Source organism: Spinacia oleracea, chromosome 3 (assembly GCF_020520425.1).
Source record: "Spinacia oleracea cultivar Varoflay chromosome 3, BTI_SOV_V1, whole genome shotgun sequence".
Taxonomy (NCBI): domain Eukaryota; kingdom Viridiplantae; phylum Streptophyta; class Magnoliopsida; order Caryophyllales; family Amaranthaceae; genus Spinacia; species Spinacia oleracea.
This window is the reverse complement of record NC_079489.1, coordinates 15,721,515-15,740,436: the sequence shown is the minus strand read 5'-3', so window position 1 is coordinate 15,740,436 and position 18,922 is coordinate 15,721,515.

Below are 18,922 nucleotides of genomic sequence, written 5' to 3'. Positions count from 1 at the left end.
ACAAACATACATACATACATACATACGTACATACATACATACATACATAGAGTTAATAAACGACAACCAAAACAATCTCATTTTAATCCTTTAGGACTTGTGATCAATAAATCAAGACGTAGTGAACTTACCACCAAGTTCCTTCTCACAAAAGGTGAGATTCCACATCATGCCTGTTAACATGAGGGTTGTGCCCTAGCACGACAAATCCTAATTCATTTCATATAAAATATTCCCAACTGAACCCTACATGTGCGGTGGCTTACGTGAGCTAACCCTTCACATGTGGTAAATAAATAGTACAACGAGGTACGAATAATTGGCTCAAAGTATGCTAGACTTCCCGTACAATAGCAGCATAATAAATAATTCATCTCTTGCATGTGAAACAAACCATACATGCATAAATATTGAACAACATGATTGACAATGAAATCCATACTCATAGTAATCCCAACATGCTTGTTCAATCAACAATTCAATAATTCCAATAATAATAATTCACATGATTGTCCACCAAATCAAATATGAATTCACCAAGTTCATGTAATATGATTCACATCAATAAATAATCACGTAATGTCCCTTGACAAATAATGTGGTCGCCCTAGACTTGTACGTACCTGGAATACCTAAGTACGGGGGCCACTGTGCGAATCACAACTTACTAGAAATCAACTCCTATAAACACAATGGAGAAACTTAATTATTATCCATGTTTACTAAATTTCCAGCAACTTTGTTTAGTTTTAAAACACTTGAATTAGTTAGAACTTAATCGTTCATTAATAAAATAATAGTCTCAATCAATCGTTTAAAACCCTAGCATGAAATTAATTTATTTTCATGTATAAAACCATTAAAAGTCGACGTTTTAAGTCTTTACAATATTCTGAAAAATATAATTGATTATCATAATTGAATTCTTCATCTAATTATGCTAATCAATCGCCCATAAGACTTAGATTAAAACTCCAATTATAGTTTGTAATTAAAACCATTAAAACTAATAAAAATTGAAGCTTTAATATATACTTCAAATCTGAAAATTATAATATTTCAATTCAAAACATTCTTCAATAATTCAAACATACAAATCCTCAAAATTCGGTGTTCATAACCGATCCCAGCATTTTAATTAATCAAAACCAATAATAATAATATAATTTAAATACGGAATTGAAATAGAATAGGCAAAGAAGAAGAGAATTATACCAATCCGGCCTATAGCACGGAACAACCACGAATTAAATGTGATTGGGCGAAAGAATTGAACGAACGAACGAACAAAACACACGCACACACACCTTGTGCGTGTGCGCGCGCGGGCGGGAACGAAGGCAACAGCAGGGGCGCGCTGGCGCGGGACGAGAGGGCGAGCAAGAGAGACGAGTGTGTGTGGGCGAGGGCCAACAACGCACAACAACAACAAGAACAACACACATCAACAGCACGCAGCTGTGCTGTGCGGGTCGAGGGGCGTGAGAGGCGAGAGAAAAAGGGGGAGTAAATTACTGCAGCAGGATTTTAGAACGCTTATACAACTTTGAAGAAGAAAACATTTTCTGAAAACGAACGGAAGTAGGAGAAAAACGGGCAAACATAAGTTCGACGAAAGAAAGAAGAATTTAGGGTTAGGGTTTTATTTTTAGATTTAATGAATAATAGGGAGCGATTTTGAGGGTGAGCACCTATATTTATAGGCTTAGGAACTCAAAGATGGGCTAGGCTTTAGGATTCCCCTTCGGGCTTCATTAAATATAGGATGGGCTTGTTTAATTTGTTTGGACTTGAGCTCGGAATTGAATTGGGCTAGATTCATTTAAAATCGTTTTACTTTTGAAACCCAATTAAATTCCCAACATTAAATAATAAATTCGTTTGGTAATAATTAAACTAATAAATATTCTAATTAAATAAAATACATTTAAATGACATTTAAATGCGTTTTAAATTCTAAAAATCATAAAAATACTTTATAAATATAATAAAATATATTTATAAAATACAGAAAAATACGAGGTATTACAATGTGTACTGTGGACCTGTGGTAGTTGTATCACGCCTAGTTATGAACCGGGTCAAAGAGGGACACGGGTAGGGGTGTTCAAAAATAACCGACCCGCATTACCCGACCCGCTGACCCGATACAAATAAAGCGGGTAATATGCTGATTTTTTAAAATTAAATGGGCCGGGTACCCGACCCGGTAAAAATCGCGGGTACCGGGTCGGGGCATGGGCCGCCCTTTTCACTTCACGGGTACCCGAATATACCCGTTAAAAAAAATCTCGTTTTTTGAGTACAGACGTACAGGTACAACGCAAAGCAAAGCTCAAAAGCCCAAACATGAAACAACTTTAGTCTTTAGGGTTTCATTTCTCCGCCCACACACTCAAAGATTCAAAGTCTCAAACCCTCTCTGGCTCTCTCAGTTCCTCACTGTCTCGCTCACGGCTCTCCTCACTCTCTCGCTCACGGCTCTCCTTATTCCTCACTCTCACGCTCAGTCGGCCACCGCAAGATGTTATTTGTCGCCTAAGAAACTGAAGAATTTCCGGCAAGGTTTTCTTTTTCCAGCAAGGTTTCACCGCTGATTTAGGTGTGCTAGTGTGCTACTGCCTACTGCTGTGCTTGTGCCTGTGTGCACTATGCTATGAATTATTTTAAGTATTTTGAATTTTTAGTTTTTAAGTGTTCTTGATTTCTGCAATTTGGCAGTAAACTAAAGTATGAGAATTGTTTACATGAGAATGAGAGTTTAAATTATGTGAATTATTTACTGGCAATGTGACAGTAAGCTAAAGTATGTGACAAAATCTTAAATTATGCATGAGAATTATTTTCAAAGTATAAGAATTTTTTTTAATAAATAAACCGGGTACCCATGACCCGACCCGGAATAACCGGGTACCCGTTTAATGGGTACCCGGTTATTCCGGGTCGGGTCATGGGCTGAAAAATTAACTACCCGGAAGTCCGGGTACCCGTATTTTCGGGTACCCGTTTAGCCGGGTACTCGGTAATGAGCACCCCTAGACACGGGTACGAACAAGGCTTCGATAAAATAAAATAAAAAGAAAAAAAGAAGGGCTCGAAAATCTCAGTTTTCGTTTTACCATAAGTAAAATAAATAAATAAATCAGCATGTGAAACACAAAAGTAGCCTCTAGTCTACTTTATCTTTCTTTCTCACTCGGGGTATATTGTAACTTTTATCATTTTTCATTACTTTATTTTTTTAGTTAATTTTTTTTAGTGGTATAAGTAGTTTACTTGTGTTTTCTTTATTTGTTTATTTGCAGTTTGTTTCAAGAACAATTGTGTATTGAACTTTTCTAAGGGTCTATTTTTTGCATTAACACAAATTCATTTCGTTTTGACATAGCATGGCCGTCATAGAGAATTTCCTTGATTTGTAAAACAAGAAGTACCAGCAACTGATGACACAATAAACGTGCCATCAAATTATGTTGAGTTGGGGTTTTCTTCTTCGAATTTTGATTTTTAGGGAGACATTCTAAACTTGGAACTTATAATGTTATTTAAGATTGAAAAGAACAATAGTCATACAAGCATTAAAAGTGGGTATGTCTTCTTCTACCAATACATGAACACCTAGTTAAATTAAAATGTGATGAATTAAATTGTTTAATACATGTAATATAAAAAATTATTTGGTAATGTAGAAAGAGAAATAAAATTGAGTAATTATAAAAGATTTTCGAGCCTTTGTAAACAAGGATGTAATTGTATACATGCTTTTCATATTACTTCGAAATTGACTTGTTTCTCTGCTTACTAACCAGAGTTGGACATGACCCGAAACAACTATTCTCGAAATAAAATTGACCTAATCCGATAAGAGTTCGTCGTGGGGCAGATATGAGAACCACGTCGATGGTTCGTGCATGAACACTGTATTTTAAAATTTACCACAAGTACAACGAAGCCGGCATATTTGTAATCATCAATTGAAAATTATTTAGGGCCCAACAAAACATGTGAGACGAGTCATTCATGAGTCTCCTTTAATGCAAAAACGGTATAAGCTCTATACATTGTTTCTAGGCTGGTTGGAGTACGAGGCTCTTCAACCTGGACGAACTGACTCGTCTCTATAACTAATATCGTTCCATAATAACTACTCACTACTCCCTCCGTCCCTAAATGTTTTTCCGTTTCCTTTTAAGGCCGGTGTCCCAAAATGATCTTCCCATTTTTTTTCTTTCCCTTTTTAATCTCCTCTTTGTAATTTGTGTGCTTTAACCTTGTAATTTTATTGGTTTATCAATAAAAGACCTTGTAATATCATTAGTTGGTTTAAACTGTTTGGGAGGATTAATGAATTGACACTTCTATTCCTTGAATTTTGTTGACTTACAACCCTTACTGTAATCCCCCGCAAATTTATAAATATATTTTAACGTATAGTTATTTATATTTTAAATAGAATTTACGAATTTTAGAAATATATATATATATATATATATATATATATATATATATATATATATATATATATTATATATATATATATATATATTATATATATATATATATATATATATATTATATATATATATATATATATATATATATATATATATATATATATATATATATATATATATATATATTTAACGTAATTTATTTTTATACGTTCTAAATATTTCAACGATTTAGGAAATCAAAAATAATTTTAGAATTTTATGTTGAAAAGAATTCGAATTACGAAAACACGTTCGATTGAATTTGGAAAACAATCTTAACCGGTTTTGGATTCAAACAAACTCAATTCTAATCCTAGCCCAAATTGACAAAGCCCAAAACAAGAAAACCCATATTCTCAACCCACAATTCAACTTCACGTAAAAAACAAAAAAACCAAAAAACCCTCTTCTCTCCTTGAAGGAAATAATGCCCTTGGTCCAAGTATGCATTCTATGTTAAGTCTAATAAGTGCGGTTCAGTATTAATTAACAAGTTAATAATTCAGTGAGATCAAGTGAGCTGAATGCCTAGCTAGAGGCCGCTTCAGTTCAAGTGGAATTAATGATATTAATCCACAGCTTACTCTTGACTGAACCCGTAGGGTCACACAAATAGTACGTAAACGGATCAAGTATTTAATGGCATTAAATACTCCATCTATGGATATTCGGAATCGACAGATCTTGGTTTCAGTGGGAGCTGAGATCGTCACAGGCAAGAAATGAATACTCCGGAAACGATAATATTGCCGGAAACGGAAATATGGATCGTATCGGAAATATAAATATTATCCAAGTCGTAGATGTTGCCGGAAACGGAAACATGGTACGTATCGGAAAATATTATCAGAAATGGAAATATTGCCGGAATCGGAAATATTGCCGGAAACGGAAATATTGTTAGAATCGGAAATATTATCGGAATCGGAAAATAATTCCGGAAACGGAAATATTAAATATTTGTTCGAAACGGAAATTAATTCCGGAATCGGAAATATTAAATATTGTTCGTACCGGAAATGAATTCCGGAATCGGGAAATTAATCGGAAGCGTATCGTACGAATTAGCATCGGACGAGGCCTGCCAGACGAAGGCCCAGCACGAAGCCGGGCCATCGCCCAGCAAGCCAGCGCGCCACAACGCACCAGCCAAGGCTGCGCCAGGCCCACCGCAAGGCAGGCCCAGCGCGCGCCAAGGCTGCGGCAGCGTGTGGGCCTCGTGGCAATGGGCTGCGAGCTCGCGGGCTGCGCGCGCGCGCATGGCGCCCCTCGTGGGCTGCTGTGCGTGCGTGTGTGTGTTTGTGTGCTATACGAATCCTAAAGCTATCAGGTTTCGACATATGATTAAATTCCTAAACCTAAAAGGATGAATTAATTAAATAAGAATTCTATTGGGATTCTAGTTTAATTAATTCGTATCCTAATTGGATTCCAGTTCCTTTTCCATACCTCTATAAATAGGTGCCTAGGGTCATAATTTATACGCAACAATTGAAGTATTCAAGTATTCAAAGTGATTTTTGAGAGCAAAAATTCAGTCACATAATTGCCTACAATAGCCGAAAATTCTAAGTACCTTAAGGGCGATCCTAGTTGGTCAAGCTTAAGGCGGATCCGGACGTGCTGTGGACTATCTACGGAGGGACGACACTTGGAGTCCTAAAGACTTGTTCTTTTTCGGTTCGGGCGCAGCTAGGGAGGTCACGCAACAAAGTGTATGCATCTAAACTATGCTAAATGATTATGTGTAAATAATATGCTTTCTTGGCTTTATGGTTTTTCCGCATGATTTATGTTTTGTCATATGAATCATAACCTAACAGTGGTATCACGAGCCTCTTATTATTTTCATAATCTAAATTGCATGAACATGGTTAAATATTACAAATTTGCAAGAATTAAAAGGGGTGATTAATTTTCGTAATTGTTAATTAATTGCAAATTGCGTTTATTTAATTATACGTACGCAGTTTTTCGGCAGTTTTTCGTTACTCATCCAAATCGAGTGATTTTTGTGTCAATTCCGCATGTAAAAGGCATTCTAACATTTTGACAAAAATGATAATTTTCGGCCGAACCCAGAATTCTCAAATTCGAAGCCTAACTATGACTTTTCGAAGGTTTTAGTTTTTCGAATGCAAAATTTCGTAAATTTAAGATGTTAAATTAAATATTTGCGATTCTTGTTGATAAATCTTGAATTTTTGATTGACCTACTGTATATGTTTAACAAGTTTGAATGCCTAGCCTTGTTAATTATGCAATCTAATTTGTAATTATGATTAATTTGTTGAAAATTGGAATAATTTAGAATTAATTTGATTTTCATAATTAGTTATAATTTAATTAGATACCTATGATTAAAAACCACCATAAAAATTGTAAATTTATGTTAAATTTTAAATTTTTATGACCTAGACTTGAATCCATGTTAATCGGAAATCAATTAAATAATAAATTTTCGATTTTTCGCCCTAAAATTATGAAATTAATATTACTTATTGATTTGTCATTAATTTTGAATATAAATTTTTAATTTTTATGCGACTCGCTCATATAACTTGCACGCACAAAGCAATGGACGCTACGTGTTACCCTTAAGGGGTGTTGTATAGTGCGGGCATGCGACGACGAGCAAGGGAGCTCGTCGCCCATGCGGTACGAATGCAGCGAGCAAGGGCATGGTGCACGAGCACAAGGCAGCAGCCCTGCCTTGTGTCGTGGGCTGTGAGCAATGGGCGTGTGGACAAGGGCGATAGCAAGGCACGAGCAGTCGCGTGTGGGCAGCAAGCGTGCTGCGCCACAGCGCGCACTGCCTCGCGCAAGCATGCGGAGCCTCGCGCGCAGCGAGCGCAAGCTCGCGTGCCACGAGCGCTACGCACAGCGTCGATGGCTCGCGCGCAGCGAGCGCCAGCTCGCATACTGCTGCCTCGTGCGATGAGCGCAAGCTCGCGTGCGGGAAAGGCAGGCGCGCAGCGAGCGATGGCTCGCATAAATCGAGCGCTGGGGCGCGCAGCGAGCGATGGCTCGCGTACATCGAGCGCTGGCGCGCGCAGCGAGCACCAGCTCGCGTGATGCCTTGCGATGGTGAGCAGCAGCAATGCGACGCAACGCATGGGCTGCGCGCACATGGCCAGCGATGGCTGTGTGCGTGTGGCCCATGGGCGTGCGTTGCGTGGGATTGTTGCGTTGCGATTAGATCGTTTTGAAAATTTAATTTGAAATTTTCAGTTTACGTAATTTTAATTAATTTTAAAATTAATAATTTAAATTATTTTCTTGGATTTTAATTTTGAATATTGTAATTATAATAAATTTTATTTATTCTAATTATTTTACTAAAATTAAAATCATGAATTAATTTAAATACGACTGAAATGCCCCTGAGGTTTGCAAGAATGCACCAAATACCCTCGCGTCTTTTGAATCACATAATATACCCCTATTTTTGCCTAAGTTTCATGAAATGCACTTAGAGTTAACGGACGTTAGTCTTCCGTTAGCTGCAGTTTACCATTTTGCCCTTAATGCATGTTATTTGACATTAATTCCAAATTTCCAACTGATAAACCCTTGCATCTTCTCTCTCCTTGAAACCTCGATTTCTATCTCATCCATGAATTGGATTTGGAAAATTTTGATTAAAAAGGGAGGGCTTTATTGGAGTTTTGATCGGAGATGGCGACGGAAGCATTGGCGACGGCCGTCGGAGCGTTTTTGGTGATTTATGTACTTTTAAATCGACGATTATCGGCAAAAGAGGAGGACCGCAGCGATGATCGGAGTAGTAATGTTGGTGAATCAACCTCGAGTCGATCGATTCAGAGGAAGATTTCTCGGCGGCCTGCGCAAGCTCCATCGACTTGGTTTGAAACGATTAGTACTGGTTTCCTTCAAATCTTTTCCTGCAACAAATTGTTCATAAAAATTGTCTTTAACAGACCCTAAAATCGCCTGGAGAAACCCAACCCAGAAACCTCAAGAAATCTTGACCGCATAACCCAAATACCCATATCAACCACAAGATCAATTGATGCCATGTTTAGATTGAACACTGATCTTATCAATTTTGTGTTTGAAAACTTGAAAACAACTTCTGGGTATCCTCAAAATCAAGAATTGAAGAGGAAGAAGAGATTCGATGAATTGAGGAGGAAGAAAAGCTTAGATGGAAGAAGAGCTTCTGGGTATCCTCAAAATCAAGGTTCCGGTTCCGGTTCCGATTTCAGCTTCGGTTTTTCATCGAAAGTAAGAGGTAAAACGGGTAAGGGAGATGGAGAAGAACTCAAAGCCTTTGTGATTTGGTTAAATATCTGAAAAACCTTTGGTGTAACTCGGATGGCCATCAGTTTTTAGTAATCCCCTGTGTTTTCTCTCTGTTTTTGCTCTGTTTCTTCCTAATATCGAAAGTCATTGAATATGTGTCCAGCTATTGTAATTCAGGCGCTTATAATCCTGATTTGTCCTTATCAATTCAGTAAAGTACCAGTAATTCCTAAGATTTGTTTATGTTTGAACTTCAGATTAATTCTTATTCTTTATCTGCTTCTTAATGAAGAAATCATTAGTTATCAAATTGATTCCAGTTACTCGTGCTTATTTCCCAATTTGCTTTGCTATAAATTGGTCACATTGATTACATAATGATGATGCCTGATTGCCTGTGGGTGTTACAAATCAGGTCGTAAGGTGATATTGATATCATTTAATTATGCTTGCATCTAAAAAATCAAGTAGGTGTTGAACTTGAACTTCGGATATGTCATGCTTCCATCAATGTCCCACCTTCCCATGTGTCAATGATTGCTGAGATTGAATTGGTCTGAAGCTTGTTACTCTTCAAATTATATATTTTTTCACAGTAGCAAGGCTTGCATTGCATCATTAAAGATGATTTATATACGGCTTGCATTGCAATTTGGGTATTTGGTGCAAATAAGTTTACAAATAGGTGTATATTGTGCAATTAGTTTATAAATAGGGGCATGTGATGAATTATAAACATGACTTAACGGAGGACTAACGGAAGGTCGGATTAGTGGTATTTGGTGCAAACTTAGGCAAAGATAGGGGTATAATATGTGATTCAAAAGACGCGAGGGTATTTGGTGCATTCTTACAAACCTCAGGGGCATTTCATGAAAAAACCCTAGATATGGATTCAATTATAAATTTATATGAGCTTTAAATTTTAATTAAATTTGTATGTTTCCGGTTAGACTAGAAATACATTTTTATGTTTAAAATTAGTAAAGCATATGAATTTATTGGTTTAAGTGGGAGCCCCTTTTAGTCATAAACTCTTGATTAGGTCTACAAATCCTTAAGGTTAAAACAACTTGATTAGAATTAATAAGGACTGAATAATTTATAGATTATTGGTGCCCTTGATTAATTGCTGCAAATGTTTATGTGATTCATAATGTGTTTTACTAACCAGCTATGTGGGCCATTCATGATAATGAATGGGTGAATGGTATATATTGTATATGTACTGTTTTGCAGGTTATGAAGTGACTAGTATGGCCCAAATAGTATAGAAAATATGGTCTGCGTACCATTAATTTGAATGTAATTGGTCTAAAGTGCCAAAATTGTTTTTCAATTCAAATATGGTCTGCGTACCATCAAATAGTTGTAATTAGTTTTAATTATAGCTTATCCTATTTGAAGAAAATGGTGCCTCCCACGGAGATTTTCAAGACGGACTTTGAAGTTAAAGCTTCAAGATGAAGTCGGGGCCATACTAGATCACATTTATCTTATGCATGTTTTAAGTTATTTATTGCTTTTAAATATGTCTTAAAATGCATGAGATCAAAAGCTTGATTATGTTGCATGATTAAGGATTTTAGTTCACTTAAAATCTAACCAACATAGTAAGAGCCTTAAGTTCCAAACTTAAAAATTGAGTTAAAAGGTGCCATGCCAAAATATACACTTGCTTGGATATCCTTTACATCAATCTAGTAATAGTTTTCGCTCAGCGAGGTGTTACTTATTGGTCCTAAAGGGGCAAGGTACACAAATAATTGTGAGTACATGTTAGTTTTGGTGAAACTCAACGATATAAGTAAGGAGTCCTTTTATGTCGTGGAAAAATCGATAGGTTTACCTAATAAGTTCTTAGACGTACCTATCAACCAAGAATAGTTTCTAGACTATTAGCAAAAGGCTTTTGCTTACCTAAGATGTTTTAGAATTGAGTCGACAAACTGTGCTTAGTTCTTCAATGATTTTAGGATCTTGGAATCATTTTATTCACACCTGCCGGAACACATAACTTGAATAAAATGCTTAATGAACATTGAATTATGCATGTATGCTAGAATTTAAGTTTATTAAGAGAAACTGTGAATGGTTATTTATTTGTTTATTCTTTTCAATTGCAGTTTTAAATATGGCAAACAACAATTCATTCAACATTCGATCAATTCTCGAGAAGGAGAAGTTGAACGGGAAAAACTTCCTTGACTGGCAAAGGAACTTGCAAATAGTTCTTATGCAGGAAGAAAAGGAGTATGTCCTAGAAGAGGCGATGCCCGAAGCCACAGGCGACGGGGTCACTCAGGCAGCCCTCAATCGTTGGATTGATGCCAACAAGGATGTGAAATGTCTAATGCTCGCCACCATGAGTGCAGATCTGCAGAAAACGTTCATCAACTCAGATGCTTTCACAATCATCAGTGAGTTGAAGAACATGTTCCAAGATCTGGCTCGAGTCGAAAGATTCGAGACTCATAGGCAAATTCTTGAGACCAAGCTTAAGAAAGGCGAGCCCGTAAGTCCACATGTTCTCAAAATGATTGGACTCATTGAGAATATGAGTCGGCTGGATCAGCAATTTTCTCAGGAAATGGCTATAGACACCATCCTCCATTCTCTTCATAGCGGGTATGATCAATTCAAACTGAACTACAGTATGAATAGTCTGGACAAAACGCTCACTGAGCTTCACGGTATGCTGACAACCGCTGAAAAGACGCTCAAAAGTGATAAGCAGGATGTGCTTATGGTGCGTGGGGGCAAGTTCAAGAAATCTGGAAAGAAGAGGAATGCTAAGAAAGGTGGCAACAAGGCCAGCCCAACTAAGCAAACTGGCGCCAAATCTGTAAAGAGGAAGGTCAGTCAACCCACTTCTGAATCCGAATGCTTCTACTGCAAGAAGAAGGGGCATTGGAAGAGAGATTGCTTGAAGCTAAAGGAAGATGAGAAGAACGGAACAGTCGTTCCATTTTCAGGTATTTTCGTTATAGACTGTATACTTGCTAATTCAACTTCTTGGGTATTAGATATAGGTTGTGGCTCACACTTATGTTCCAATCCACAGGGACTAAGAAGAAGTATAAAGTTAAGCAAGGGTGAAGTCGACCTACGAGTGGGAAATGGAGCACGGATTGCTGCATTAGCTGTAGGAACTTACTTTTTGTCGTTGCCCTCCGGGCTAGTTTTGGAACTGGAAGAATGTTTCCATGTTCCAAGTCTTACTAAAAACATCATTTCTGTTTCTTGCTTAGATGCTAAGGGATTTTCCTTTTTAATAAAAGACAATAGTTGTTCGTTTTATTTTAAAGAGATGTTTTATGGATCTGCTAGATTAGTCAATGGACTTTATTTACTAGATCACGACAAACAAGTATATAACATAAATACCAAAAAGGCCAAAAAGGATGATTCAGATCTCACCTATCTGTGGCATTGTCGATTAGGCCATATAAACTTGAAACGCTTAGAAAGACTTCAAAAGGAAGGAATTCTAGAACCATTTGACTTAGAGGATGATGGTAAATGTGAATCATGTTTACTTGGCAAAATGACAAAGCAACCTTTCTCTAAAGTTGGAGAAAGAGCAAATGAACTATTGGGTTTAATCCATACAGATGTATGTGGACCAATGAGTACAAATGCTAGAGGTGGTTTCAGCTACTTTATCACTTTCACTGATGACTTCAGTAGATATGGTTATGTCTACCTAATAAAGCATAAGTCTAAATCCTTAAACAAATTCAAGGAATTTCAGAGTGAAGTAGAGAATCAATTAAGCAGAGATTAAGGCACTGCGGTCTGATAGAGGCGGTGAATATCTGAGCTATGAATTTGATGACCATCTGAAAGAATGTGGAATTCTATCAGAATTGACTCCTCCTGGAACACCACAATGTAACGGTGTGTCGGAACGGAGGAACAGAACCTTGCTAGACATGGTCAGGTCAATGATGGGTCAGGCCGAACTTCCATTAGAATTTTGGGGACATGCACTAAATACAGCTGCACTCACTATAAATAGAGCTCCGTCTAAAGCTGTCGAAAAGACTCCATCTTTCAATCTACGGATTGAAGCAGGCATCTAGGAGCTGGAATATACGTTTTGATGAAGCAGTCAGTGACTTTGGTTTCTTCAAGAACGCAGACGAATCTTGTGTATACAAGAAGGTCAGTGGGAGCAAAATTGCTTTCCTAGTATTATATGTCGAAGACATATTACTTATCGGAAATGACATTCCTATGTTGAACTTTGTCAAGATTTGGCTTGGGAAATGTTTTTCGATGAAAGATCTAGGAGAAGCACAGTACATATTGGGCATCAAGATTTACAGAGATAGATCTAAAAAGATGATTGGACTTAGTCAAAGCACTTATATCAATAAGGTGCTTGATAGGTTCAAGATGGCAGAGTCCAAGCGAGGCTACCTACCCATGTCTCATGGAATAACTCTAAGCAAGACTCAGTGCCTAAAAACACTTGATGAGCGTAGACGAATGAATGGGATTCCATATGCATCATTGATTGGTTCAATAATGTATGCTATGATATGTACACGCCCGGATGTTGCGTACGCACTCAGTGCTACGAGCAGATACCAGTCAGACCCAGGAGAGGCGCATTGGACTGCTGCCAAGAATATTCTGAAGTACCTGAAAAGGCACAAAGATGACTTCCTGGTCTATGGTGGAGATGATGAATTAATTGTTAAAGGCTATACGGACGCAAGTTTCCAAACCGACAAAGATGATTTCAGATCACAGTCTGGGTTTGTCTTCTGCCTCAACAGAGGTGCAGTAAGCTGGAAAAGTGCTAAGCAAAGCACCATTGCGGATTCTACAACTGAAGCGGAGTACATTGCTGCACATGAAGCAGCAAAGGAAGCTATATGGCTAAGGAAGTTCATAGGTAAACTTGGTGTAGTCCCCTCCATTAAAGGACCAATAGCCCTGTATTGTGATAATAACGGAGCTATTGCACAGGCAAAGGAGCCTAGACACCACCAGAGAGTCAAGCATGTACTTCGTAGATTTCACCTTCTACGAGAGTTCGTTGAAAGAAAAGAAGTCGAGATAAACAAGATTGGAACTGATGACAACATATCAGATCCATTGACTAAACCTCTGCCGCAGGCGAAGCACAACTCGCACACTGCAGCTATGGGAATCAAGCATATTGGAGAATGGCTTTGATATCCCTGTTTAATGTTTTAAAGTTTTAGAGTTTAAATCTTTGTAAAACATTATTGGTTAATCATTCACAATAAATGAAAAGAATTCATTTTTCCATTTAATTTGTGGTTTATTAAATGATGAGTCCCTTCAATTTGACGATATATTCAAGATAGACTGTCAGGACCAGTCCTGTGACTAAGAAATGTCTATCAAGTGAACTTGAATGTCAAAGGTTGAAAATGGTCCCTAGTAGGAGTTTTCTATAAAATTGGACGCATAGAAAACGTTAGACGATTATAATGCAAGATGACTAGTAGTTCTGTTTCTTGAACTATGTGGACATGGCAATGTCATAATCATTTGCATAGATACTTACTTTGGGAAGACTAGTATCGGACAAGACCTATGAAACTTTACTGTAAGAGATGAAAATCTGTCATAAGTAAATTTCATTAAAATTATTAGACACTAAATCCTCAATACCTGAGTGATTTGAAGATTACTTGTTTGAGAACTGGTTGCTTTGGCGTTGACCAACCGTCGCACCGTAAAAGGAGGCTATAAAGGCAACGCTCAGGTAATCACCTATCAAATGAAGTCTAATCTCAAGATCGCAAGATTGGGATTGTCCTCCCATAAATCGGGATGAGATGCTTAAAAGTTGTACAAGGCCACTCGGAGAGCTAGAAACTGTGACATGCATGACCGTGCTCGGATGAATCATAGGCTATGATTATCTGTTTATTTGATCAGTTGAACTCTGAAACCGAGGAACACCTCTGGACATAATAAGGATGACAACTCTTACCTTATGTTCAAGAGCAAGCATCGAGCGACAAAGGAATTAGGAAATGCACACTTGTCCCTAAGTGCGGTTGGTCCAAGTATGCATTCTATGTTAATGCCCTTGGTCCAAGTATGCATTCTATGTTAAGTCTAATAAGTGCGGTTCAGTATTAATTAACAAGTTAATAATTCAGTGAGATCAAGTGAGCTGAATGCCTAGCTAGAGGCCGCTTCAGTTCAAGTGGAATTAATGATATTAATCCACAGCTTACTCTTGACTGAACCCGTAGGGTCACACAAATAGTAAGTAAACGGATCAAGTATTTAATGGAATTAAATACTCAATCTATGGATATTCGGAATCGACGGATCTTGGTTTCAGTGGGAGCTGAGATCGTCACAGGCAAGAAATGAATACTCCGGAAACGATGATATTGCCGGAAACGGAAATATGGATCGTATCGGAAATATAAATATTATCCAAGTCGTAGATGTTGCCGGAAACGGAAACATGGTACGTATCGGAAAATATTATCGGAAATGGAAATATTGCCGGAATCGGAAATATTGCCGGAAACGGAAATATTGTCAGAATCGGAAATATTATCGGAATCGGAAAATAATTCCGGAAACGGAAATATTAAATATTTGTTCGAAACGGAAATTAATTCCGGAATCGGAAATATTAAATATTGTTCGTATCGGAAATGAATTCCGGAATCGGGAAATTAATCGGAAGCGTATCGTACGAATTAGCATCGAACGAGGCCTGCCAGACGAAGGCCCAGCACGAAGCCGGGCCATCGCCCAGCAAGCCAGCGCGCCACAACGTACCAGCCAAGGCTGCGCCAGGCCCACCGCAAGGCAGGCCCAGCGCGCGCCAAGGCTGCGGCAGCGTGTGGGCCTCGTGGCAATGGGCTGCGAGCTCGCGGGCTGCGCGCGCGCGCATGGCGCCCCTCGTGGGCTGCTGTGCGTGCGTGTGTGTGTTTGTGTGCTATACGAATCCTAAAGCTATCAGGTTTCGACATATGATTAAATTCCTAAACCTAAAAGGATGAATTAATTAAATAAGAATTCTATTGGGATTCTAGTTTAATTAATTCGTATCCTAATTGGATTCCAGTTCCTTTTCCATACCTCTATAAATAGGTGCCTAGGGTCATAATTTATACGCAACAATTGAAGTATTCAAGTATTCAAAGTGATTTTTGAGAGCAAAAATTCAGTCACATAATTGCCTACAATAGCCGAAAATTCTAAGTACCTTAAGGGCGATCCTAGTTGGTCAAGCTTAAGGCGGATCCGGACGTGCTGTGGACTATCTACGGAGGGACGACACTTGGAGTCCTAAAGACTTGTTCTTTTTCGGTTCGGGCGCAGCTAGGGAGGGCACGCAACAAAGTGTATGCATCTAAACTATGCTAAATGATGATGTGTAAATAATATGCTTTCCTGGCTTTATGGTTTTTCCGCATGATTTATGTTTTGTCATATGAATCATAACCTAACACTCCTCTCCTCCGATTAACGTGAAAAGCAAGCAAACTGCTTCAGCCATCGCCGCCCTCCTTGTTGCTATCCCTCACGCCGCCGGCCAACCACCTCAGACACTCCTCCTCCGTGGCGTGCAACCTTCCTCGCCGGTAAATTCATCTTCCTCCTTTTCTCCTTCGATTTTCCTTCTCCCTTTCGTTTCTCTCCTCCTTAATGCTTATGTTCGTTTGCTGCGACAGACACCCGCCACCTGCACGCCGTCGCTCCCGCCAACCAACCAACACCAGCAGTTGGCCCTCTCCCTTCTCCTTCGCGAAGCACCAACACTCCTTTTCGTTCTCCTCTACGTGTGTTTCCTTGCTCACGCCAACTACAACCACCATCACCCACCGTGCAGCCGCCAGCCACGCCACCACCGACTGCCCAGGACCGCTTCCCAGCGCCGCGCCACCACTGTCCGGCCATCCTTTCGTCTCTCTCTTTTGGTTATTTCTCAAACCCTATTTTAATTTATATTTTATTACCATAATTCATGTTTTTCTTGAATTAAGTTATAGTTATTATGAGTTAGTTATGAATTTCATATTTCATGTTTTGCATAATTAAATTATTAATTTTTAGATTATACAATTTGATTGAAATAATGGTTTTAATTATTTAAGTATGAATTTTTAAGGTTTTAATGATTTTAAATCATGGTAGGACGATTGTGGATTATTAAAATTATTGTTTCAACGTTCTAGGCATGTCAAATTGGCATTGGCGAAGTTTTGAACAAGTTTATATTGCTGGAAATTTAAAGTACGATGTTTGCAAAGAGTTTTCAACGAATTTCAATCACTAATTCAATAATTATGATGCTAGGAAATCAAATATTCAAGTTTTGATATTGGGGAAGGTTCTAAATATGTTTAGGATGCATTTAGAATGCTTTATTATGGTTGCGAATGATTAGAAATTGATTGGGATTATTTGTTGGTTGTTTTAGGCGGAGAACTCTCTTTAGGCGATATTTGAAAGTGTTAAAGTGGCCTATTAGTTGTTTATACAAGGTACGTATGAAGGAAATAATGCCCTTGGTCCAAGTATGCATTCTATGTTAAGTCTAATAAATGCGGTTCAGTATTAATTAACAAGTTAATAATTCAGTGAGATCAAGTGAGCTGAATGCCTAGCTAGAGGCCGCTTCAGTTCAAGTGGAATTAATGATATTAATCCACAGCTTACTCTTGACTGAACCCGTAGGGTCACACAAATAGTACGTAAACGGATCAAGTATTTAATGGCATTAAATACTCCATCTATGAATATTCGGAACCGACGGATCTTGGTTTCAGTGGGAGCTAAGATCGTCACAGGCAAGAAATGAATACTCCGGAAACGATGATATTGCCGGAAACGGAAATATGGATCGTATCGGAAATATGAATATTATCCAAGTCGTAGATGTTGCCGGAAACGGAAACATGGTACGTATCGGAAAATATTGTTGGAAATGGAAATATTACCAGAATCGGAAATATTGCCGGAAACGGAAATATTGTCAGAATCGGAAATATTACCGGAATCGGAAAATAATTCCGGAAACGGAAATATTAAATATTTGTTCGAAACGGAAATTAATTCCGGAATCGGAAATATTAAATATTGTTCGTATCGGAAATAGATTCCGGAAATGGAAATTTAATCGGAAGCGTATCGTACGAATTAGCATCGGACGAGGCCTGCCGGACGAAGGCCCAGCACGAAGCCAGGCCATCGCCCAGCAAGCACGCACGCCACAGCCCAGCGCGCACAAGGCCGCGCATGCGTGGGCCGCGCTGCGTGGGCTGCTGCTCGCATGCGTGGGCAGCCCTTGTGGCTGCCGTGTGTGTGTGAGTTTGAGCTCATGCGAGATTCCTGAATCTGCAAGAGTCAGTGTATGATTAAATGTCTATTCCTATTGGATAAATTGATTAAGTAGAATTCATGTAGAATTCTAATTCCAATTAATTCGCATCCTACTAGGATTACGATTCCTTTTCCATAACTCTATAAATAAAGGCCTAGGGGTCATAATTTATATACAAGTTTCAAAGTATTCAAAAGTGAGTTTTTTGAGAGAAAATTAAAACCCATCTTGCCCCAAAAGTGCCGAATTTTCTGAGTACCTTAAGGGCGATTCTAGTTGGTCAATCTTAAGGCGGATCCGGACGTGCTGTGGACTTTCTACGGAGGGACGACACTTGGAGTCCTAAAAGACTTGTTCTTGTTCGGTTCGGGCGCAGCTAGGGAAGGCACGCAACAAAGAGTATGCATCTAAACTATGCTAAATGATTATGTGTAAATAATATGTTTCCTGGGTTAATGGTTGTTTCCGCATGATTTATGTAAATGTCATATGTATCATAACCTAACAGTGGTATCACGAGCCCCTTATTATTTTCATAATCTAAATTGCATGAACATGGTTAAATATTACAAATTTGCAAGAATTAAAAGGGGTGATTAATTTTCGTAATTGTTAATTAATTGCAAATTGCGTTTATTTAATTATATGTACGCAGTTTTTCGGCAGTTTCTTCATTACTCATCCGAATTGAGTGATTTTTGTGTCAATTCCGCATGTAAAAGGCATTCTAAAATTTTGACAAAAATAGTATTTTTCTGCCGAACCCAGAATTCTCAAATTCGAAGCCTAACTATGACTTTTCGAAGGTTTTAGTTTTTCG